This window comes from Apium graveolens, chromosome 10 (assembly GCF_009905375.1).
Source record: "Apium graveolens cultivar Ventura chromosome 10, ASM990537v1, whole genome shotgun sequence".
NCBI lineage: Eukaryota > Viridiplantae > Streptophyta > Magnoliopsida > Apiales > Apiaceae > Apium > Apium graveolens.
The window spans coordinates 6,779,928-6,804,972 of NC_133656.1; the positions used below are offsets into that span (position 1 = coordinate 6,779,928).

Below are 25,045 nucleotides of genomic sequence, written 5' to 3' on the forward strand. Positions count from 1 at the left end.
CTGGTGTATGCCCTTCTGGAATTTTTGGACAATCCAGCAGCAGTTGGACCTCCAAAGATCGTGTTTATCACAGGTCCTCGAGGACGTCGTGGTCCTCCAAAAATTGCATTTATAACCGGTCCTCTAGGTTGGGGATTCCGCCCCTGATCGTCTTGGTCCCTCCTACGATCTTCAAAGTTCTTCCTTCTATTATTGTTTCCTCCATCTCCAGTATACTTGTTCAACCTTCCTTTTTGAATCAAAAACTCAATTTCATCTTTCAATTGTCTACACTCATCAGTGTCATGGCCAACATCTTTGTGAAACCTGCAATACTTGCTCTTATCTAGCTTGGCGGGATCAGCCTTCAAGGGCTTAGGCCAGCGAATATCTCTATCTTTCTCAATCTCCATCAAAATCTGACTTCTAGGAGCACTCAGCTTAGCGTATTCAGTGAACTTTTGCCCAGGTCCTCCCTTCTTGGGGGTTGAATCAGGGTTTTGTTCGGTTCTAGGATATTTGTCCTTAGCGATATACTCCAGATCAGTTTTTCATTTCTTGCCTCCAGTGGGCTCATTACTTACTACGGTCTTCCTCATGCTTTCTTCAACCTTGATATACTTCCCTGCCCTCTCTTGGAGTTGCAACATGTTTTCAGGGGGACGTTTGGCCAATGACATCTTGAAAAACTCATCCCTGGTTCCTTGTTGCAGTGCTATCATGGCTACCTTATCATCAAGGTCTGGGACTTTTAAAGCCTCCTTTGTAAAATGATTCAGGTAATCTCTCAAGGATTCCTTAGCTCCCTGTACAAGACTCATAAGAGATGCTGAACTTTTCTCATGAACTCTTCCACTGATGAATTGCTTAATAAAAGCCTGGCTTAATTCTCTGAACGATCCAATAGAATTTGGGGGCAGGCGACTGTACCATCTTTGAGCCATACCCGACAGGGTTTGAGGGAAGGCCCGACACTTTATAGCATCATTCACGGGTTGCAGCAGCAGTGCATTAGAGAATGTCCTAACATGATTAGCGGGGTCTCCCGTGCCATCATAGGCTTTGATAGTGGGCATCTTGAATTTCCTTGAGATATGGGCATTCATTATCTCTTCTATGAAGGGTGGAGTTGGATCATCAGGATCTCCAAGGGGAAGGAGATTGCTTGGATCAGTTCTTGGGACAGCAGCCCTTCTTCTTACCGGACCATCGAGGTCTATGACAGGAGGAGGATTTCTCCCCCTAGGAGGTATCTGGGGTCTGGTGAGCCTCCAAATCACGCCTCAGCCTTTGGATTTCAGCCTCACGAGCCCTGATCCTTTCCTGCACTTCTAGGGGATTCGCCCCTGGGGTGCTTTGGGGGCGTTGCCTTCCATCGGCCATTGACTCTTTTCCAGGATGCCTCCTTCTTGGGGCCACTTCATCATCCGAAGATTCAGAGTCTCTCTCAGTGTAAGGACCAGAAAATTCCCGATCCTCAGGGATAGGACCCAGACCTCGTATATAGGGGGCGACTGCCCTCGTGCTTCGCTTCGCCCAGCATATCCGCTTCCTCCAACCTCAGGGTGAAGGGGCATCCCATAAGGGGGGTTAGTGGTAACAACAGTTGAATATTCATACCCGACGGGTCGAGAATTCACAGGTATATGTACTTGTTGAACTCGAGGATTCGTACCTTGAATAGTCGGGGGAGTCGTTCCTTGTGGCTGAGATTGAGTTGCCCTTATCTGGGTCTCCGCTTGAGTAGATGCATAAGTTGAGTGGGGAGGAATCTCCACGGTTGACGAAATCACCTGAGTTGTCCCTGATGGTGTTCCCTCCTCCAGAGTGCTGGTTGTTCTCCGTGTTCTCGCCATGGTTGTTGTTCTCTCTTCCCACAGATGGCGCCAAATGTTATGGATAAAAAACTAATATATATAATTGCTGTATTTAGTACTAAGGAACGTGAGCTTCAAGGCTCGATTTGACTGCTCTTATGTTTCGTGACTCAATCTGCCTTTAACAAGATGCCTACGTACCTTGCTGATTGCCAAGGATCAAGTCAAAAAACGTAGTTTTGATCTGTGGGGTGAGGCCCCTTATATAGATGTTGGGAGTCCTTGAATTGGACTTGGTATAGGAGACTTGGTGGGCAAGTCTCATAATTAGAATGGACTTAGGAGTCCTAAATAGTAGGAAACTGATTCCTTATCCTTTTAGATCCCCTTGAGGATAATCTATAAGGATTTATATCCTTATCGGGACTCTTCTCAATAGCTGATTTTTACCTTATTAATTAATTACAAAATTAATTAATAATCAGGGCTTTTGGGCCTTCTTTATTCCATCAGACCTGACCTGGTCTATCAGGCTTAACCTTTCCGGTCTGAGTATCATATATCTTTTTATTGGGCCTAGCAGCCCACACCTTGCAGTATTTAATCATAATTTATTTATTCCTATCAGAAACTTGTACTTGATGGATTAAAATCATATTCAAATGAGGAAAATGCTACCTTATCTTCCAGATTTCCAAACCTTTCATCTAACTTTTCTCCAAGACCAATTATTTCATCAACTGAAAAAGACACAGCTGCTGATACTGGCATAAATCCCAGACCAAAGAAAAGAATATTGGTCAAAGCTTATTACAATCAACACTTGCTCTAGATTAAAGATGAATTGCTAAGAAGACACAGAGTGCATCAAATCCAAATTCTGACATCCAGTCTACTGCTGAGGCACTTGTAGAACTGTCTGAAACTACAGTCATACAATATTACAAGAGAGCGAGGGAAGTCTCTCAGGAGCATGCAGAAGCTAATGTCAAGAGGTTGCAAGGGAAAGGACTTTTTCCAGAATCAAGCACACAAGAACCTGTATCTCAAAGGGGTACAAGAGCTATATCTCCTGATCCAATCCCACAAGAACCTGTACCTCAAAGTGGTGCAACAGATATTGAAAAGCAAGAGCCTGTGGTTGAAACTGCTCAGGAGTCTAATACTGCAATTATGGAGAAGGGTACACAAGAACTTGGTTGTCAAAGTCATCCAGCAACTCCTGATTCTCCAGCTACAACAGAACCGTTGCATCAAAGTTGCAATGCGAGCCTTACTTCTGCTGCAGTGAATCTTATTATAGATGCTGAAGGCAGAGTTCATCCGTCACAACTATCGACAGATATTTTATAGGTACCACAACTGAATGTTTGCACGGATTCTGCATCTTCAGATTCACAAGGTATAAATACCGTTATTACTTTATTAGCATTTATTCTAAATACTGTTTCAGTCTTTTCAACATTTATTTTTAATGATATAAATCTTGTTGGCATGATTACTTCTAGACTTTATTTAAGGACTACCTCTAGTTGTATGACCACATATCACCCTTCTTTAGCCACCTGTTATTTCTGTAGGACAATCTTTCTGAGCCTTTTTCCGTGAGATGTGTGAAAAGATTGAGAGAAAAACAGAATTTAAGAGAGGCGGGATCCTTCCTGGAAAAAGGAGAGTTAGATGAGAGATAGGATTTAGTAATCCTTGTGAGGAAGCTCTGACAATTGAAAGTCATGAGATGTGTGGTGTGAGGAGTAGTGAGACTACTTTAAAAGAATAGAGAAATTATGTTTTAATTGCTATATGTTTGCAGGTGCTCAGAGTACCAAAGAAACAGATGTGGAACAATAGTCTGTTGAACATCAAGAGAACTCTGATGTACCAAGGTCTATTAATCTCCCTGCAAGTCTAAGTACTGATACTTTCTTGTAGTCCATACATTCTACTATTCCACCACATGAGACAATCCCTGTTTTTGTTGAAAAACAGTCCATTTACTCTACTTTACCAGCACCTGAGATAATCCCTGTTGTTGTTGAAGATGTAGTAGCACAACAGTCCACTCACACAGTTTCATCCTTTTCAGAATCACCACAACATGTTACAGGAACTGAAGTTCTGGAAGTTAATCTCGAAGCTCCAATTCATTTATCTTCAATACTTGAAGATGTGGAGTTAACTGCTGAAGGTGTGAACCTTCTAAAGCTAGTGGATCACATACTGCACCAATTTCTAATTCTATTCTACATGTTGAAGCTGGTGATGAAGTTTAGCAATTAGTGCAAAATCCGGTTGCTGTTGAAGAATCTAATGATGGTGAAGAAGCTAATGTTTCTAATGCTATTATAGATCCTGAGGATGATCTTTTCTTCCCTGAAGATATGCTTATGCATGTGAGAAAACAGAAACTGAAAGAGTTATATGCTACGAAAGAAAGGGATTATTTTGATCATCTCTGGAATGCTCTTTGGAAAGATGATACATATCCTATTTCTGGAGCAAAAGCTGTTGCACATCTGGAAATAGCAAAACAGAAGATTACAAATCCTGATATACTCAATCATCTGCAAGCATCAACTTTAGTTGTCAGATCCTTACACACAGCTCATGAAGCAACTACTACTCAAATCAACCAGATTAAAGAATCTTTGATTGCTTCAAAGCTAACTACTCATCAGGAAATTCAAAAACAAATTTCACCAATAGTTGTCAGGAAAACTGCAATTGAAGCTAGTCAAGCTAGATTGGAACCTAAACAAGCTAAAATGTCTGCTCAACTTACAGAAGTACCAAATTCAATGGAGCTGATTCTTTCTCTACTGCTTGGTGATGATGCCAAAAAGGGGGAGAAAATTGTTAGATCTAAATGCAAACAACTGACATTGACAAGTACTGTTGATGAAAATTCTGATGGATGTAATAAGTGGGGACAGAAGGTAAGTGAAAGGAGAAAAGGTAAAGAGCTAGTTGGAGTTAGTGGTTCATCAAAAGTAATCACTAGATTTCAATCCAGACAAGGTGGAGAAAGTAAGAGGAATGAAAGAAGAGTAGAAGATTTGACTGTGAGTTCAAAAATGCAAAATTCTTCACAAGTCACAACTGACGAAGAAGACCAAGGTATTCTGGAGATAGAAGCTGGTGCTGAAGCAAGTCAATTTCTTCAATCTCTGAAAGTTAAAGGAAGAACGACAACCCTATTCTACAAGAATACAAAGATTCAATTATTTGACTCTGAGGTGAGTAGAAGAATATTTGTAAAAGAAAATCCCGGAGTTGATCTTGAACAGCTAAGGAAAATGGAGGAAAACTTCAAGAAAACCATGAAGACAACAAATGCTGATATTGATGTTATTTCTCAAGTACTTTATGAAGATGATCATTCTAACAGACCAACCAGAGGTATAGTTATTAGGGAAATCAGTCAGGCAGAAGATCTCAGATCACAAGTTACTGTAAATGCTGACATGAAGCTTAAAGGAAAAGAGAAGATAGGAGAGAAGTCAAAGATTTCAAATTCTAAATCCAAAGTTGTTGCGAAGAAGAAAATAGTACCTAAGGAAACTAAATCTCAAATACTGATAAATCCAATCTATACAGTAGTACAAGCTTATGATACTGAAGAAAAATGTGAAAAAGAAGAAATCGTCAAATAAGGAAGATTAATGAAGCTTATTGAAGCTGAAGAACTGGAATGAACCTCTAAAATTCCTCAAAGCTAAAGAAGCAGTTCAGGAAGAAGAGTAAAGTCTGATATTCACTGAAGCAAGATTTAATATGCATACTTGATTCTGGGATTTAGATAGTTTTGACATCATGAATTTGAACTTGTCCATATTTCCCTAATGAATAAGTTAGGGGAGATTGTTAGGATCAATTGATGATATCAAGTAGAAACTATTAGAAGTTTACATTAGAATTTATATCAACGGATATGGATAAGGACATCGACGGATGATGACATCAACGGATAAGGACATCGACGGATGATGATATCGACGGATGATGATGCCAATGGATGATGTAATCAATATTTATCACATTAGTTGATCTTTGATAAGGAAAAGGAAACAGGAACTCAAGGCGGTAAAGGACTTTATCTTAGAAGCATTGTATAGGTTTCCTTGTTGTTGATATAATATGATTCCTTATATAGTATGTAGTTGTGCTCTATATAAAGAACAAATTAGATTCATGCTATATGCATTGCGACATTGTTATATCTTTCACATAACCTATCAGCTCTCAAGGATATTTGTTTATCCTTTCGAGAGGGTATGTTTGTAATAAGTTTTTATCAATTAATATAAAAACTATTGATTCTATTGAAGCTTTTTCAAATTGATTGGATTAACTGTATTCACCCCCCTCTACAGCTGATTAAGGGCCTAACACAATGATATTAAAGCAAAAAGGAATCTTTTGCCAAGCAGAAATGAAAATTTTAAAGTAAACGTTATGACACAAGGATATGATAAATGTTCCCATCACAATAGATCAAGAAAAATTACTTACAAAATAGTCTATCACCATCTCACTACATTTCATATGGGTAAATAAACATTTCTTTCTTAGCAAATGAAGAATTATATCATACGAAGAAAAAAGTAGACATTTCACGAGAAAACTCGACTACAAACGAAACTAACCCACTATTTTTTATAAATCCCCAGCCAAGCACATGGCGACTAGTCATTAAAAAACACAAAATAACATCTATCCAAACAAAATTAAAAGGTATGACATTTATCATCCAAAAACTCCTCATCTAAATCTTGAGCAACATCATCCATATCAATATCCTCCTCGTGTTCCTCAGTATCGACCACCGGCTGGACACAAGCACCTGACTCGGTAGACAACCCCACATCCTCTCTCCCAGTATCAACCACTATACTTGGATTTTTGTGACCTACCTCAATTAGTAAAGATTCTTTTTGCAACTTACCCCCGGTGGTAACCTCCTCCACAACCCCGCCTGTTTCATCAATATCATCCATCACGCTCTCCAAATTTGTACATCCTCACCAACTTTACCAACACGGAGGCCCTCCATCTCATCAAAAACATCCACAGTCTCAACATCAACAGTAATTGTCCCATCTCTCTCAACCTCGGTATCCTCAACATCATCCTCGACCTCTACATTAATATCAATATCGATTCCATCACCTACAGCGACCTCCGTGTGTCCGCCACCAGCACCAACTCCAGCACTGGAAATCACACCCCACTAACAGAAGTAACAAGCTTTTCTTTTAATTTCATGTATTTCTTTCTTTTTGATGTAGCTTCTTTTTTCATCATTTTAGCTTCCTCAAGTCTCCCTTCAGCCTTTTTATCCAACACTTTGCACTTAGACTTAGTGGCCTCCAACCTCGCCCCCACCTGCTTATTGGCTGAAGCCTAGACCAAACCATCAATAAATCAGCAACCCAACCAACCACTTCCCGATCAGTTATGATTTTTTCCTGCCTTCCTAAATCCTCTTTATAAGAAACATTATCTTTATACTTCTGAATAGCATCCTTCTCATTAGGCCTCAAAATATGTTGCCTCTCAGACTTTATAGCTGTTTCATGCATCTGCTAACCAGTCTTCCATGCACGCTCAACAGTTGTGGTTTCTACTCCAACCGCAAGATCATCTCTCTCCCTTTTCACAACATCCAATTCCTCTAACAAATGACATCTCTCCTCAAAAACTTATTTTTTTCATCTTCCACACTCCTCAGCGACTTGACAATATTCCTCTTGAACTGCTCTTGACGAGCAAGTTCACCATGCAGAACTTTATTCTCCAACTGAAGAGCTGTGCCCTTGGCCCATAAGCCATCATCATGACACCCCATCTCTAAATAAACAATAATGACCAAGTCAATACAACAAAATATAAGAAATATATAAAATAATCATAGGAACTCTACAAGTTTACATTAGCATGATTTCTTCTTGAATAACGCGTCATATTTTACCAGCTATGTTTATTCAACTTCCTGAAATCATCACGGGTCATAAAATCAACAATGAAGGAGCCAGGATCTCTATTGAACATCAAACCATAATACGGCCTCCTTTCGTCCGTTTCCACATCCGTATCCTCATCTTTGTCACTATTACTATAAGTAACATTAACCTCCCTCTTCATCCTTACAGACTTCGCATGACCAGAACGTCAAAGAAAAATTTCAAACCTTTACCCTTCTTAATACACCTAGCTCTACCTCGAGACCGCCTCATTGCACTTGACTCCCCTGTCTCGTAAAAATAATGGCTTTTCTTCAACAAAGGAACAACAACCTCTCCGTCTCTCTTCCTCTTCTTTACTCTGAAGCCCTTTGGGGGAATCTCATCCACTTCAAGCTATATGATCTCCTTTTCTTCTTCTCCCTCCACATTTCTAGCATCCGTGACCACATCCTTTATGGAATTGGGGATAACGTCATATGTCGCAACCTTCCCATATTTTTATGTTATCTCCATGTCCATCAAAACGGGGCTCTCTTCAAAATCAGCAAAAATCAGATTCTCACCCCCAATATCATCGCCGCCATGACCGCCACTACCACTATCACTATCCGACTCACTATCATCACCACTGCTCTCCTAAATTTCCGATTCATTATCATCACCACCACTCTCATCACTAATAACTGCATTTTCCTCCTTTCCAAAAGGCTACACTACCTCCACAATTTTGCTACTACCACTAGCAACCTTCACCACCTAAGGAGCCACCGAGGTACCAACGCCGACCAGAGTTTCCCCGCTATCATCCCCAGCTCCAAATGGGAAATCTTCCTTATCCATAAGATGGGTTATCATGATCTTCTTCTTAGCCAAGCTAACAAGCTTAACACGAGAAGTCCCTATAATATTCGCGTCTCCAGCTTTACTCACCACTCTATCATGTGGGACACATGGTGAAATCAAATTCAGAAACTCTAACTGCCTAGACGACTCATCAAACCAGGTTCTTCCAGTAAAGGCAACTCAGGTTTCCTGGGATCCAATATTGGAGAAAAAAGAAGAAGATATAACCCATCACAATACGATTACAAGACCAAATTATAAAGTTAAAATGTAGAAAGATAGAAAACTTATAGTTATGCTCCATCAATATAACATTTTCATAAATATTGGTTTCATTCCATGTCTTCCCAGCGACTTCAAGGTTTGCAACAACCTTTGAGCAAATTCCTCATTGACTCCTTTCCTATCAACACGATACGAAGGCTTTACCTCCGATGCAAAGTTGGACAAATAAGGCAAGTTACCCTTTTTCACCATGATAAGCTCCGCCTTCAAGTCCGCCATGCCCTTCAAAAATCGAAACAAAGTATAATCCCCAAGACGCTTTCTAATCAAACTTGCATGATTCAAATTCACTTTGTAGAACAGTTTAACCCCCATCAACTTCATATAGAATAAGGTAAAGAACCCCTTAAAGGTGGGATGCCTCACATCTTTTGTACACGCACAATATACCACAAGATGGTCCTTATCGCGTTTAGCGACATTTGAGCGAATGTACAGCGGAAGTAATACTTGAACAAATCAGACATAAACTTATGTGTCGGGAACCTCAGGCCAGCTTTCAGGTGAACTACAAGGATGGAGACATATCTGGAATCATCTCATGATTATAATCATTCATCATCCCGAGTAGATCTCCACTCATAACAACCATCTATCTGAAATAGATGACTTACAAGGCCACCCCATGTCTCTACATCAAACATACTTTTCATACATAGGGGCTGATAGCAACCAAATTCTTTGTTCATCTTCTTTTTTTCGAAAGGAGTAGGGGAAAGGAGTATGAGGTACAATAATAACAGCATATAACCCCTCAGATTTCTGAAATATCAAATATCCATCGCTATCGACTACACCTAGATAGTTATTGACGGTGGTATCAAACCACCTACCTTCTATCATCGATCAATGCTGGTCTGGTAACCGTTCTAGAACATCCTTCTACCATTATCCCAAATATAACATGCACAAAAAATACATTTATTAGACAAAAGGCAGCCATACACTCACCCCAAGCAGCACAACAACCACTACTCGAGATTATTGTGGTTACACAAATCGCACCATACCACAGACACAAAAATAAAAACACATTTTGTTGCCAAACACCACCTATCCAAACAAAACCTAAAGCCATAAAATGATGAATCAAACACCAAAATACCAAATCCAGACTTATACATACATATATAATACAACAAAACCCCCTCAAAAGCAATAACATCTTTCTGGCCATCCCCACCGAAAACAACCACAACACCCAAATAGTAAAACCACCACCAAGGCTCATAATCGACCACAATTCGGATAAAAAGAGAAAAAGCACAAAAGAAAGAAGTAACAAACCAAACCTCTAAATAAAAAACAAGATAATACAAAGAAGAATACTAAAAATCAAGAACAGAACCGAGCACAAAAAGTGAGGACATGTAGAACATCACACAAAGCAAAAACATGTAAAAAAATAACGCGGAAGGCTCGAGTAACTTACCGGATTACCAAAAATGACAGAAATTGAAGTCCACGAGATCTCACTTCGAGCAAAATCACAACAAGAGTGTATAAAATGATACAAATAATTTTTTATGAAGAAAAGTAAAGAAATGTTACCTTTTATACTACACATTTGGGACTCGGTGGATATTAACTGCAAGAACATGTTGCGATCCGTCAATGGCTCGTGCATTCATGCCCTAGAAAAAACTTAACTCCTATTAAATCGCATTATTTCGACTCCTACTCTTTGTAGGCAACCACGGTTTTCCTATTAAAAAATAGTTTACATGTTTTACTTTTTTCTTTCCCAGAATACCAAACGTCTCACATTGGATCAATACTTACATTTTTTATTCAAATAATTACAATAAGATATCATTAGAATTGATCAAAATTTATTCCAATTCTTTATTTTAATCAGAAAAATAACTCATTTGCACAATATGTCCCTCTAAGTATTGTCCTCGTCAACAGAAAGGGGCACATCCAAATCTTCAATAATTTTCGCTAAATCCCATTAAGTGTTGTCACCGTCAAGGGGGCACATCAAAATTTTCATCTTATCACCTCAACACTGGGGAGGAGATCAAAATTTTTATCAATCTTTCCTATGTCCCTCTAAGTGTTATCGCCGTTAACACTGGGGCACATAAATTTTTTTTATCAATTTTTGCTATGTCCTTCTAAATATTGTCACCGGGGTACATGAAAATTTCCTATATTTTTTCTAAGTTCCCTTTTAGTATTTTCGCCATCAACACTAGAAGGCACACCATATTTCCTTTATGTCCACTTCTAATGTCAAATCTATCATTTTCTTAAATTTAAAGTTTAGTCCAACTAACTCAAACATCGATGCAAATGATGGGTAGGAGCATCAGACTTTTGACAAACTCTTACCTCTCACACTATCATCACCGTCCATGCTTGGAGGCACAACATACCGCACAAGCAACAAAATATAAACAGATTACACGAAAAATAGAAAAAGATTTCATTCATTTCAAGAGGGCCATACAACACCATAAAACAAAACAAAAATTAAAACTTATAAAAGCTACAACACCCTACAAACTAGGTTAGTCGTGCCTAAAGGTCCTGGCATATGTCGCCCGCATCTGAGATCATCTAGCATGTTCCCAAAGTTATCCACCGCGGTGCTAAACTCCTCAACTTTCTTGTGAATTTTCTCACGAACAGTAGAAAGCTTTTTCACGATCATAAGAAACTTATTCTTCAGCTCGTCCAATTCCTCCAATCTTCTCTCTATCTCCAATTGACCGACCATTGCTAAAAAAAAAGAAGAAATAGATGAGTTTACAATAAGCGTGACAAGAAATAAGGAAATAAAAAAATAGTACTGACAATTCACTGGAAAAACAAAGATGAAGAATCAAGAAAAAGGAAGCAAAGAAAGAAGATAAAAATGATGAAGAACGAAGAAAATGAAAGCTTCTTTTACAGGCGCAAGAAAGGGAAGAAAACCCAAAAGTCTCAACCCTTCCAAATGCTTTTCAAGGAAGTCAAAGGGCCTCCCATTTCCTAAGATATTTTCTCCTACAAAAAAAGAAAAAAAGTAGAAAAAAATGCACAATCCCTCCAAGAAGAATACAATTCAAATATATACACAGAAACATGTCGAACAAAAGCTCGAAAGAACAAAATATCCATATCATTATCACAGAAAAAGTTCAACCCATATGCAGGAAATTATGTCGAGAAATTTAAAAAATAAACATAAAAATTAAAAACACCATCATGTCGAGGCCGCCGCCGGCTCGGCCCCGTCACTATAATGGCTCCTTTTCTCTTCATCTTCTTTTTTCTTGGCTTCCCTTTTTGCCTCATCCTACTCTCTCTCTCTCTATTTCTTCAAAAGAGCATACAAGGTTTCGAATCGGAGATCCGTAAAAGCATCCCAATCGTTCCTTTTTAACTCTGTCAACTCCTACTCGGTCACCTCAAGCACATGGCTCCCGTTGTACATCGACATCTGCAAACCTATAGATCGTTAAGTAGATACATAAAATGTAAGCAAACATGAATGTAAAAAGAACGAAATCAGCCTAGAAAAATGATAATCCTACCTTGAATACACTCTGGAAAACCCTAGAAGGGGCAATAAACCCCCAACTGACACCACTCAAGAGATTTTATAGCAAATATAAACGAAGAAGGTCACAGGACAGCCCAACCTCGCACATTCCCAATACACAACATTACTCTATATTAAACTCTTAGAATTTTTCGTAGTCAAGTGTGTTTTCTATACATAAAAGTATAAATAATTTCTAAAGGTGTATGAAAAACAAATTATCTAATTGATAGAAACAAATATGACATGAATTTAGTTCAGGAATTAAATAACGTATTGATTGTTATAATTTCAATAATTGATGATATTAACATTTAACTATCTGTTGAGAAAGATTGAAGGTGAATGTTTAAATCAACAATATTGGTTTGGATAACTCAAAATAGAATGAGTACTTGCAAATAATCTATATTCCACTTAAATCTGTTCAGAATGATGATTTGGTATGTACACAATGATCTTGGTATATGCAGTAAACAAGACGTCAACAGAAGTTCATATGAAATTCATTAAAATGTTCAGGTAACGGAGGAATAAGGTTGACGTCATTCAGAACAGTCTGTAGCTTAAGAAATTGAACATGTTTCTAATCAGTCACAAGTCCTGCTTGCTCACAACGATTACAAATTCAAATCTTTGTAATTAAGGTGGAGGAAATCAAGGCTATTGACAGTATATCTAAAAGACCAGATTATGTCTCTGAAGCCACCAAGAAAAAAAAAGAAAACATTCCAACATCCCACTTCTCAGGGAGTGCAAGAAGAAACTTCAAGTTTGAATATTCTGGATCATACTCTTTGTCCACAAGTGAAATATTATTAAGCAATTTCTGAAATCTTTCATAGATTTAAGTCAAAGACTTATTAGCTTTTGAGTTAAAGTGCTCATACTCCTGAATGAGTATTGTTCTTTTGTTCTTCTAGATAGCAGTTGTGCCTTGACACTTAACCTCCAAAGTGCCCCAAATTTCTTTGGTTTTTTTGCATCCAATCACCCTATTGGACATCACATTATCTAGACTGCTATACAAAAGATGTTTGACTTTTACATCTTTCATTATAGATAAATGATCCTCAAGAGTATACTCCTTTTTGTCCTTATCAACCATCTTTTCCTCTTGACCACGAACCGCAACAGCCAGTTTCATGGGCCCGTGAGGACCATAATAAATCATGTTCGAATATTCAGGATATGTTGCAGCTTCCCGAAACATATCCATCTAAACCTTCCATATAGGATATAAATCAATCTTCAAGATTGGAACCTTAATGGCCTCATATCTTCTCATATTGTGGTATTTTGTGTTGGATTTTTAACGCAGCGGGGTCATGGCAAAACACTTTTACACATATAAAATCCAAATAAAAGCATATAAATCGTGAATAAAAATTCGAGGGATCGAATCTAACCTTTTAAAATAATTCGGAGACAATGATCAGAGATCCTTAGCAGTTGCTCCTCAAGTGTGAAGCACTCCACCGGTATCCACCAAGAAAATGATGTTAAGGAGGAGGAAGGAGGTGGAGAGAATTGGGTTTTCCAAACTTTTTGGGTTTTCGGGTTCGATGGGGTTAGAATAAAATAGGGTCTATAATAGTGTATTTATAGGCAAAATTTTCAGCTGAAATTTTCCAATAAATAATATTATTATTATCCCATTTATTATTCTCATTAATAATTAAAACACCTTTTAATTATTAATCCTTTTTCTAAACACTTTAGAAATAATTCTCTCTCTTGATTTAATTTCCAAAAATTAAATCCTTAATTAATAATATTAAGAACTTTTCTTAATTAATTTATAATCAATTAAATCTCATTTAATCAATTATTAAATTTGCCAATTAATTATTTATTTCATAAATAAATAATTATTAGCCATTATTAATTAATTCCTCCAGAATTAAATCATTCTCTTTTTATGGTGTGACCCTGTAGGTTCAATATTAAGCCGGTAGTAGAAATAAATAATAATAAAACTATTTTATCATTATTTATATAAATTCTCTAATTTATTAAATATAATTAATTAATTAATCACATTTATTCTACATCGTGAGGGATACTTCTCAGCATATCGCGACTATCCGGATAATATGAATTCACTGCTTAGAATACCAAGAACCTATTCAGTGAATAGTTACCGTACAATAAACTCCTTCTACCCTACAATGTCCCGATTAAATACAAGGCATGGATCTCGTGTCAAGCCTATCTAATTCAATCACTTTGCTTACCATTTACTATGCGTAGTTCTATGCAAATTAGAAACTCCTTTCTAATTTCATGTACTCTGGCCAGAGATTCCTGAACTAGCATAAGTGGATCAGCCTTGAACATTCGCTTCCTTCACTGGAAGGGGTAGATCCTTTTTTGATCATACACTATCTTCGTGTACAAATTCCTATACCCAGAAGAGCCCTAATAATTGTCCCTAGAGACTAAGAACTAAACCAAAGCATAGTTCAGTGTACACAAGATGACTATGGTGACCTCAAGTCTAAGGATACTTGTACAACTATCACTAGGTGAACAACTGCTGACACGTGAGTGAACTCCATCAGTTGTTCAGCTGTGCGAGTTATGTTCAGTGAACTTATTCCATAATAAGCACCTACATACTAGCTATAGTGTCACCACACAAATGTCTATGAGAACAGACATCCTTTATAATGAAGCAAGCATAGTATGTACCGATCTTTGTGGATTATTAATTACCAATTAGTAATCCTATGGCCAGGAACTATTTAAGTTTAGATTTATCATCTTTTTAGGTCTCACTATTATGATCTCATCATAATCCATAAAAAGCTTTACTCTAAACTATGGTATATCTTATTTAAACACTTAAATAGATAAAGCCCGTAATAAAAACAAAACAAGTCTTTATTAATATCAATGAAATCAAAACAGATTACATAAAAGTTATTCCTAAATCCTAATACATGATTTGACTTAGGACATATTCCTTTCATTTTGTTTGTGGTTGGTGCAGGTGGGGGATTTGGTTTTGGTTGAGTTTTTTTTTTTATCATTGATAAGTGGCATTTTATACCACTTAGAACATCTTAAAATGGCTTAAATTGGTGCCTTGAAATCAAGTATTTTGTGTATTTGATGCGTTTTTCTAGTGTTTATGTATTTTAGGGTATTAGTTGCATTTCGGAGGAGTAATCATCAAGAATAAGCCTTGGCATGTGTTCACCATTGAGAGAGGAAAGAAAGGGGCAGATTACGGCGAAGAAACGGAGCAAACTCAGGATTTTTCCAGTAGGGTCCTGAGCGCCCGCTCAGCAATGCTGAGCGCCCGCTCAGTAATGCTGAGCGGCCGCGCAGAAAGCTGAGCGCCCGCTCAGCTATGCTGAGCGGCCGCGCAGGGTCGGGAAATTAAATAGTTGTTTTCAGACTTCTACTTCTGTTTGGCTTCCACTTCTATGTAATCTGAGTTTTATGGGACTATTATATAAGTAGATTTAGAGACATTTTCACGAGAGAGGATCGTGGTATTAAGCAAGGAGCGAAGGAGATAAGGAAGAAGACCGTTTTAGCACACAGCAATGAAGAGGAAGCATATTTTCTTGTGATTCTTGTTTTGTTGTAACGTTGGATGCTAGTTTTCTTACTTCGAACCTATTTATCATGATTTCATATGAACCCATGATGATGATAAGTGCTATTATGGGCTAATCGTGATCATGGGGTTGCAACGGATTTACTATGGAATTCTTTAGTTAATTGTTTAATACTTTAGTGTGTGATGATTGTATGATATCTAGTATTGGTTGTGCGTGTTCGTCTTATGTGCGTCGCGAACATATAAGATAGGGTGTTAATCTCTTGTGAAGCGACGGTGGATCTTGAGATTTAGAACTTGTCATGCTAGCATAGGTTCATGTATGATGTGCATGATTAGTGGGTAACTCTAACAGTTTTATTCGCCCTGTGTAATCAAAAGGAATAACTTGTGCTTAAATCGTTGTGTTGTCAATTTATGTAGACATATAGGAACTCAACATAATTGATGCCTATTCAACTTCTATCTTAATTGTGGATGTTTGGTAGAATGGTATTAGTACAATGAAAGTTGGCTTTTATCAGTTTCGTGTTATTCGATTAATATCATCACTGTCACATGCTAAAGGTAATAACAATAACTATTGAAGGAAGTAGTAATGAAGTTGTGATCTCATGAGTGTTTTACTATTGATAATTGAAGTGTTAATTAAATGATAAATTAAGTAATTAATTGTAGTTAATATTTAGTCAACAATTCTAAGTGTTAGTGTCTTAACATTGAGAAGTAATCATACATTGGTGCGTGAGTTTAATTAGACAATAATTAGTCTGAGTCTCTGTGGGAACGAACTAGAAAGTATTCTATATTACTTGCAAACGCGTATACTTGCGTGAATATTAGCGCGTGTTTTCGCCCTAACAAGTTTTTGGCTCCGCTGCCGGGAACTCGGCGTATTTGTTTAGTTTATGTACTTACCATCATTGGTCACTAGGACTCAGTGATTAGGACGTAGTTGTTAATTATTGTTTCCGGTTGTGTTTTAGATATTTTAGCGAGCGTTTATGCAAACTCGTTCTCGTACTCGCAAGAGGACTTTAGATACAGCTGAGGAGATAGACGAAGTTCTTGATATTTCGGAGAAGTTAGATTTTGAAGATTCGGATTCAGGAACTGAGCGGAAAGAACCAGTAATCATGGGTGATCGTATTGTTCAGGCTGATCCAGCTCTTATGGATTTTTCTCGGCCAAAAATTGATGACATTCAGTCAAGCATTCTTCATCCGGCTATTCAAGCTAACACCTTTGAAATCAAGCCGGGCACTATTCAGATGGTGCAGAATTCTGTTTCTTTTGGAGGAGCTGCGACTGAAGACCCCAACATGCACATTAGGAATTTTGTCGAGATCTGCAGCACTTTCAAGTATAATGGCGTGACTGATGAGGCTATCAAGCTGAGGCTTTTCCCATTCTCACTGAGGGACAAAGCTAAGGACTGGTTATATTCTGAACCAGCTGGGTCCATCACTACTTGGCAAGATCTTACGCAAAAGTTTCTGGTGAAGTTTTATCCGATGGCAAAGACTACTGCTATGAGGAGTGCTCTTACTCAGTTTGCGCAACAACCTACAGAATCTATGTGCAAAGCTTGGGAACGCTACAAGGAAATGTTGAGGAAGTGTCCACATCATGGAATGCCCGATTGGATGGTGATCACTGATTTCTATAATGGTTTGGGGGCCCAATCTCGGCCCATGCTCGATAAAGCAGCTGGAGGCGCCTTATGGGCTAAAAGCTATACTGAGGCTTATAATCTTATCGAGACTATGGCTGCAAATGAGCATCAAAACCCAACTCAGAGGATGATGCCTGGGAAGGTAGCAGGTATTCTGGAAGTCGATACAGCCACCGCTATTGCAGCGCAGCTTCAAGCGCTGTCAATGAAGGTTGATTCTCTAGCTACATATGGAGTTAATCAAATAGCTATGGTTTGTGAGCTTTATGCAGGTTCTCATGCTACAAATCAGTGTTCTCTTTTCAACGAATCCGTTCAGTATGTGAATAATTATCAGCGACAACAGCAGCCTGTGCCAGCTACTTATCATCCTAATAACAGAAATCATCCAAATTTCAGCTGGGGTAATAATCAGAATGCTATTCAGCCACCATATCAGCAAGGTATGAGTAAACAGTTTAATCCACCTGGATTCCAGCAAACACAGCAGTATGCTCAAAGGCAATCATATCCTCAATAGGGAAGTGTAGCTGCACCTACTAGTACTGATTTTGAGGAACTTAAGTTGTTATACAAAAGTCAGGCGGTTTCTATAAAGACCTTGGAAAACCAAATAGGTCAAATAGCCAATGCAGTGCTCAATCATCAACCTGGCACTCTTCCCAGTGACGCGGAAGTACCAGGCAGGAAGGAAGCTAAAGAGCAAGTCAAGGCTATTACCTTAAGGTCTGGAAAAGTTACTGATGCTGAAAAGGCAAAAGAAGGAGAAGCTGAAGTTAGAGATGAAGAAGCTAAGCAAAAGGAGAAAGCGGTGGAACCAAGGAAGACTACTGTTGAACACACTCTGCCTGAGGGTAATACAGGGGAGAAACAACTCTATCCTCCACCACCTTTTCCTAAGAGATTGCAGCAACAAAAGCTGGATAGACAGTTCGGTAAGTTTCTGGAGGTCTTCACGAAACTTCACATCAATATACCTTTCGCTGAGGCTCTGGAGCAAATGCCTAGTTATGCTAAGTTTATGAAGAGTATTCTTTCAAGGAAGGTGAAACTGGATGACCTTGAGACCGTTGCTCTCACGGAAGAATGCAGCGCTGTTCTGTAGCAAAAGTTACCTCCAAAGCTGAAAGATCCAGGTAGCTTCACCATTCCTTGTACCATTGGCAAGTTGACTTTTGACAAGTGCCTTTATGATTTGGGAGCAAGCATCAATCTGATGCCGTTGTCGATCTTTAAAAAGTTGGATTTGCCTGATCCAAAACCCACATACATGTCTCTACAATTGGCTGATCGTTCTATTACTTACCCAAGGGGCATAGTGGAGGATGTGCTAGTCAAGGTGGATAAGCTCTTCTTTCCTGCAGATTTTGTTATTCTGGATTTTGAGGAAGATAAGAAGATTCTCATAATCTTGGGAAGACCTTTCTTGGCTACTGGCCGTACCTTGATAGATGTGCAGAAAGGTGAACTTACTATGCGGGTACAAGATCAGGATGTGACCTTCAACGTATTCAAGGCAATGAAATTCCCTACAGAAGATGAGGAGTGCTTAAAAGTGGATGTTATTGATTCTGCGGTTACTTCGGAACTTGATCGCATGCTAATGTCTGATGTATTGGAAAAGGCCTTAGTGGGGGATTTTGATAGTGATGATGAAGATGGCAATGAGCAATTACAATATCTGAATGCTTCTCCCTGGAAGCAAAAGCTGGACATGCCGTTTGAATCTCTTGGTACTTCTGACCTCAAGAATGCTGAAGGAAAGCTCAAACCATCAATAGAGGAAGCACCTACCTTGGAGCTCAAGCCATTAACTGAACACTTGAGGTATGCTTTTTTAGGAGATACATCTACTTTACCTGTTATTATTGCATCTGACCTTTCAGGTAGTGAGGAAGACAAGCTCTTAAGGATTTTGAGAAAATTCAAATCGGCTATTGGATGGACCATAGCAGATATCAAGGGGATCAGCCCTTCATATTGTATGCATAAAATTCTGCTAGAGGAAGGTAGTAAGCCGACTGTTGAACAACAACGCATACTTAATCCTATCATGAAGGAGGTGGTGAAGAAAGAAATTCTGAAATGGCTAGATGCAGGCATCATTTATCCTATTTCTGACAGTTCTTGGGTGAGCCCCGTACATTGTGTACCTAAGAAAGGAGGTATCACTGTGGTGGCAAATGAGAAGAACGAGCTCATCCCCACTCGAACAGTTACAAGATGGAGAGTATGCATGGATTATCGAAAGTTGAACAAAGCCACGAGGAAGGATCACTTCCCTCTTCCATTCATTGATCAGATGCTTGATAGGTTGGCTGGTCATGAGTATTATTGTCTTCTGGATGGCTATTCAGGGTATAATCGGATTTGTATTGCACTAGAGGATCAGGAAAAGACTACCTTTACTTGTCCATTTGGCACGTTTGCTTTTCGCAGAGTTTCATTTGGGTTATGTGGTGCCCTGACCACTTTTCAGAGATGTATGATTGCTATATTCTCTGACATGATTGGAAATAATGTCGAGGTGTTCATGGACGACTTCTCCGTCTTTGGACATTCGTATGATGAATGTTTGAATAATCTTCGCGCCGTACTCAAAAGGTGCGTGGAAACTAATTTGGTTCACAATTGGGAGAAATGTCATTTTATGATGTGTGAAGGCATTATTCTTGGGCATAAGGTCTCTAGCAAGGGTCTGGAGGTGGACAAGGCCAAGGTGGGAGTCATTGAAAATCTTCCACCACCTATTTCTGTGAAGGGAATCCGTAATTTTCTTGGTCATGCGGGTTTTTATCGGCGATTCATCAAGGACTTTTCAAAGATATCTAAGCCGTTGTGCAATTTGCTTGAGAAAGGTGTGCCTTTCAAATTTGATGATGAATGTTTAGCGGCATTCGAGACTCTCAAGAAGAGTTTGATCACTGCACCAGTTATTACAGCACCAGATTGGACAGAGCCGTTTGAGATGATGTGTGATGCGAGTGATTATGCGGTAGGTGCAGTTCTGGGGCAGCGCAAGAATAATCTCTTTCATGTGGTCTACTATGCGAGTAAGACCTTAAATGGGGCCCAAATGAACTACACCACTACGGAGAATGAGCTCTTGGCTATAGTCTTAGGTTTCAAGAAATTTCGATCTTATCTGCTTGGGACTAAAGTAACAGTATTCACTGATCATGCGACCATTCGCTATTTGGTTTCCAAGAAGGATTCGAAGCCGAGACTCATTCGTTGGGTGCTCTTACTTCAGGAATTTGAGTTAGAGATCAAGGATGGAAAAGGTACTGAGAATCAAGTAGCTGACCATCTCTCTAGGTTGGAGAATCCCGAGTCTGCTTCACAAGATAGGACATTAATCAATGAATCTTTTCCGGATGAGCAGTTGTTCGCAGTTCAGGAGGAAGAGCCATGGTTTGCAGATATTGTAAACTATCTTGTCAGCAATATAATGCCTCCTAATTTGACCTCAGCTCAAAAGAAGAAGTTTCTGCATGAGGTGAAGTGGTATATGTGGGATGAACCATATTTGTATAGACAGGGAGCTGACCAGATCATCAGGAGATATATCCCGTTCTGTGAGACGGAGGGGATATTACGAGACTGCCACTCCACGGTTTATGGTGGACACTATGGTGGTGAGAAGACGGCAGCTCGTATTCTGCAAGCTGGTTTTTTCTGGCCTACTTTGTTTAAGGATGCTCATCAGTATGTTTTAAGGTGTGATCATTGCCAAAGAGTTGGAAATTTGACGAGAAAGGATGAGATGCCGTTAAATGTGATGCTTGAAGTCGAGGTCTTTGATGTTTGGGGAATCGATTTCGTGGGGCCTTTTGTCTCGTCCTGCAATAATCAGTACATCTTGCTGGCAGTCGATTATGTCTCAAAATAGGTAGAAGTCAAAGCTTTATCGACAAATAATGCAAAGGCAGTGCTGAATTTTCTTCATAAGCAGATTTTCACAAGGTTTGGAACACCTCGGGTAATCATAAGTGATGAAGGGTCGCAATTCTGCAACCGTAAGTTCACTTCTATGATGCAGCGTTATAATGTGAATCATCGAGTTGCTACTGCCTATCATCCGCAAACAAATGGTCAAGCGGAAGTGTCTAACAGAGAGATCAAGCGCATTCTAGAGAAGGTTGTTTGTCCGTCAAGGAAGGATTGGTCTTTAAAGTTCGATGAAGCTGTTTGGGCTTACAGAACATCATACAAAACTCCACTTGGTATGTCCCCATTTCAGTTGGTGTACGGTAAGGGATGTCATTTACCTGCGGAGCTTGAGCATAAGGCCTACTGGGCGTTGAAAAAGTTGAACCTGGATTTAGATGCAGCTGGTAAGAAAAGAATGCTTCAGCTTAATGAACTTGATGAATTTCGACTTCAAGCGTACGAGAATAACAAAATGTACAAGGAAAAGGTGAAGAGGTGGCACGATAGGAAGTTACTTTTGATCGGGTGATGATAAAAGTGGACATCGGGTATATCATGAGTCGTATGAGAAATATGAATGATAGATAAAGGATTTAACCCTCCTATAATTAGGAGAGATATTATTGGCCTCTTGATTGAGTGAGATTATCAAAAGCATGGCCATGCTCAAATAATGATTTGTCTTGATAGTCTACTCATGGATCAAGTAAACCCAGATTAAATGTTGAAGAGGATGACTAAATATATGCCTCGAGTTTAATCTATAATATGTATGGTTAAAGGGATTATATTACATGAAAAAACATTAATCAAGAAAGGTTTTATCTAATCACGATTTAATTATTATTTAATTGGGCAACAATGATGTATTACTAGATACCGCTCATTGTTTATAATTTTATTAGAGAATAAAATTATTGCCAATTAAATAATAGCCTATAGGGTCACACAAATAGAGCACTTAATGGAATAGTTAATTTAAATTGTGGATTTAAATTAATTGATGATTATTTGAATTTTACTATAATTAAGTAAGACTTAATTGAGATAATATAAATTCGAATTAAAGGGAATGTTTTTGCCCATAATAATTAAGTATGACTTAGTTATTAATTAAATAATAGAAATTCATTTTTATTATTTAATCCTATACGTACTAGGGTTGGGCTTTGCTGTTATAGGCCTTTTAATCAGTCATTATATATAGATAATGATATGTTAAGAGAGAGGTAACATTTTGGAAAAAAACCCTAGCAGCAAAGAGAGGCAGAGGCAATTCAGATCGTCAAGAAGGAGGCTAGTACATCCATTCCGTATTCAAGTTCATGAGACGTTCTTGGAGGTGCTCGTGTGGATACCATAGAGGTGTTTCTCCGAGAGGTAGACACAAAGCGTGATAGCTAGGATCTCCGTTGAGTTCATGAAAGTCAAGCTCTTGAAAGGTATAATTCGTTATCTCCATAATCTGCCCACAATTATACATGGATCCTATTTTTGGGTTTCAAAATTTTTGTTTTATTTACGTTTATCCGGTGCGTTTTATGCATCGGAACCCATCACGATGGGTACCTCAGAAAAAAAGATGAGAACCCAAAATAAACTTTACATGTAATCTTGAATTTTGAAGAAGAAGAAACATTCCTTTTCATGCATGGCAATTTTGAGAGATATTCAAGGCTGTATATCAAGATAATATCTTTATTCATTTGTCAAGTATCACGGGAAAGAGAATGAATAAGCAACCATGCTGGACCTTGAAGACTGCAATATGTATTGTCTAGCAAGCTTTATAAATTGGTAATATATATAAACCAAGTAGCAGCAGTATTTCACTCAAGAAATAGGTTCTTCATTTTTACAGGGCTTTAGAGATATATCCTCTTCTGAGTGAAACACTGAAAACCGCAGCTGTGAGACTACTCTTGTAATTGTAACAAATTATTTCTTTAAAAATAAACCTCGGGTGGCAAGTCAAAAATAACCCACCTGAAATTATAAACATCTGTGTTCATCCTTCCTTTCCCATGCATAAATGAACTTAAAAATTTTAATTTGTATTCAACCCCCCCTCTTCTAGAAATTAACCCAAGTTCATTGGTAGTGAATAATAATTATGAAGACCAATGAGGGTTGGCACACTATGAAAACCAGTGAGGACTTGCATTTGAAAGGCTAAATATATGGCCTTATGGGTACCTTATTCATGTCTAGAGGGACTATAAAGTACATTATGGGGATTGTATGTTGCTGATCACCCGTGCAATCTAGAGCGTCATACACTCTAATTGACTAAGGATGTTTAATTCAAAAAAATGTCCAGATGATATAATCTGTTTTTGAAAATTTGATGATTTCATGAATGAAAGTAAGGTACTGATGAAAAGAACTATTTCTAAAGGAAATGTATTGATAAAGAATTTTTTATAAAAGTTTTGAGAAAAGAAATTTTATGAAGTATTGGTTTTTAAAATGATTACCTTGTAATGAACATATTCTTGAACCTCTTTTAAGACCCTTGTAACCTTGGCCTCTATCTTATTCAGTTAAATAATTTAATCTTACTTGAGCTTTTGTAGCTCATTTTTTTATTTATCAAACCGTGACAGTTAAGCATGAGGAAGATGGCCAGGCTTAGGCACGACTGTTAAGAATAGTGGTCCTCCGTACTGTTGGAATTGTTATACCAGCTCTTGTAAGGGACATGCTTGAATAGTAGTTGGGAGTAAGCTATGTTGATGTAAATCATATTATCAGTACCATTGGGTTTGTTTTGTACAATTCCATGTCAGAGTTATAACCATGGCTATTTATTAAGGGTTTGTAATAAATTTATATTGTTCGTTAGTAGTTGTAAATTATTTCATAGCATAACATGTTTAAGATCCTTGTGGTTAAAAAGGGGTTGAATATTTATATTGATATATCCATGATATGTATGTAAATATTGTATTGACTCCCCAATATAGACCCCGGATTGGGATGACGACACGGTAGACCTCTTTAACGGCTAGTAATCGATCACATGGGTCCCTTGAAGCTACTAATCGACTTAATTCTTCTTTTGCATGTAAAAATCGACCATGTAGACTTGAATGGATGTACTACTCAACCAAAGGGTGTTGCAAATCGAGAATAAAAGCTTTAATCCCCTAAAATAGACAAGGAGATATAGTTCTAGTCCACTCATCCCCCATGTGCTTGATAGTGATAAGACATATCCTAGAAAGCAAAAATCAACAATATAACCAAGCAAGGCTAGTAATAGACCCATCTTATTTCTAGAAATCGATAATAAAAGTCTAGGAACTTGTATTTTGAATATTAAGACTTTAATTCCTTTTTATGTACCTTGAGATGTAGTTCTCGTTATCTCCAAGTCTTCAATCTTCTGTCTTCTAATCTTCTAATCATCGGGTCTTTATAATTAAATATTTTGACATT

At 38.2% G+C, this 25,045-nt stretch overlaps 1 long non-coding RNA gene across 1 annotated transcript; it reads right to left on the minus strand.

Moving 5' to 3' along the window:
* Positions 1 to 11,309: 11,309 nt before the first annotated feature.
* Positions 11,310 to 12,663, minus strand: LOC141692377 (uncharacterized). The gene is made up of 2 exons (XR_012562812.1): positions 12,415 to 12,663; positions 11,310 to 12,328 (listed from the first exon to the last, which is right to left on the minus strand). It is a non-coding gene; the product is annotated as an uncharacterized LOC141692377 (long non-coding RNA).
* Positions 12,664 to 25,045: the final 12,382 nt, after the last annotated feature.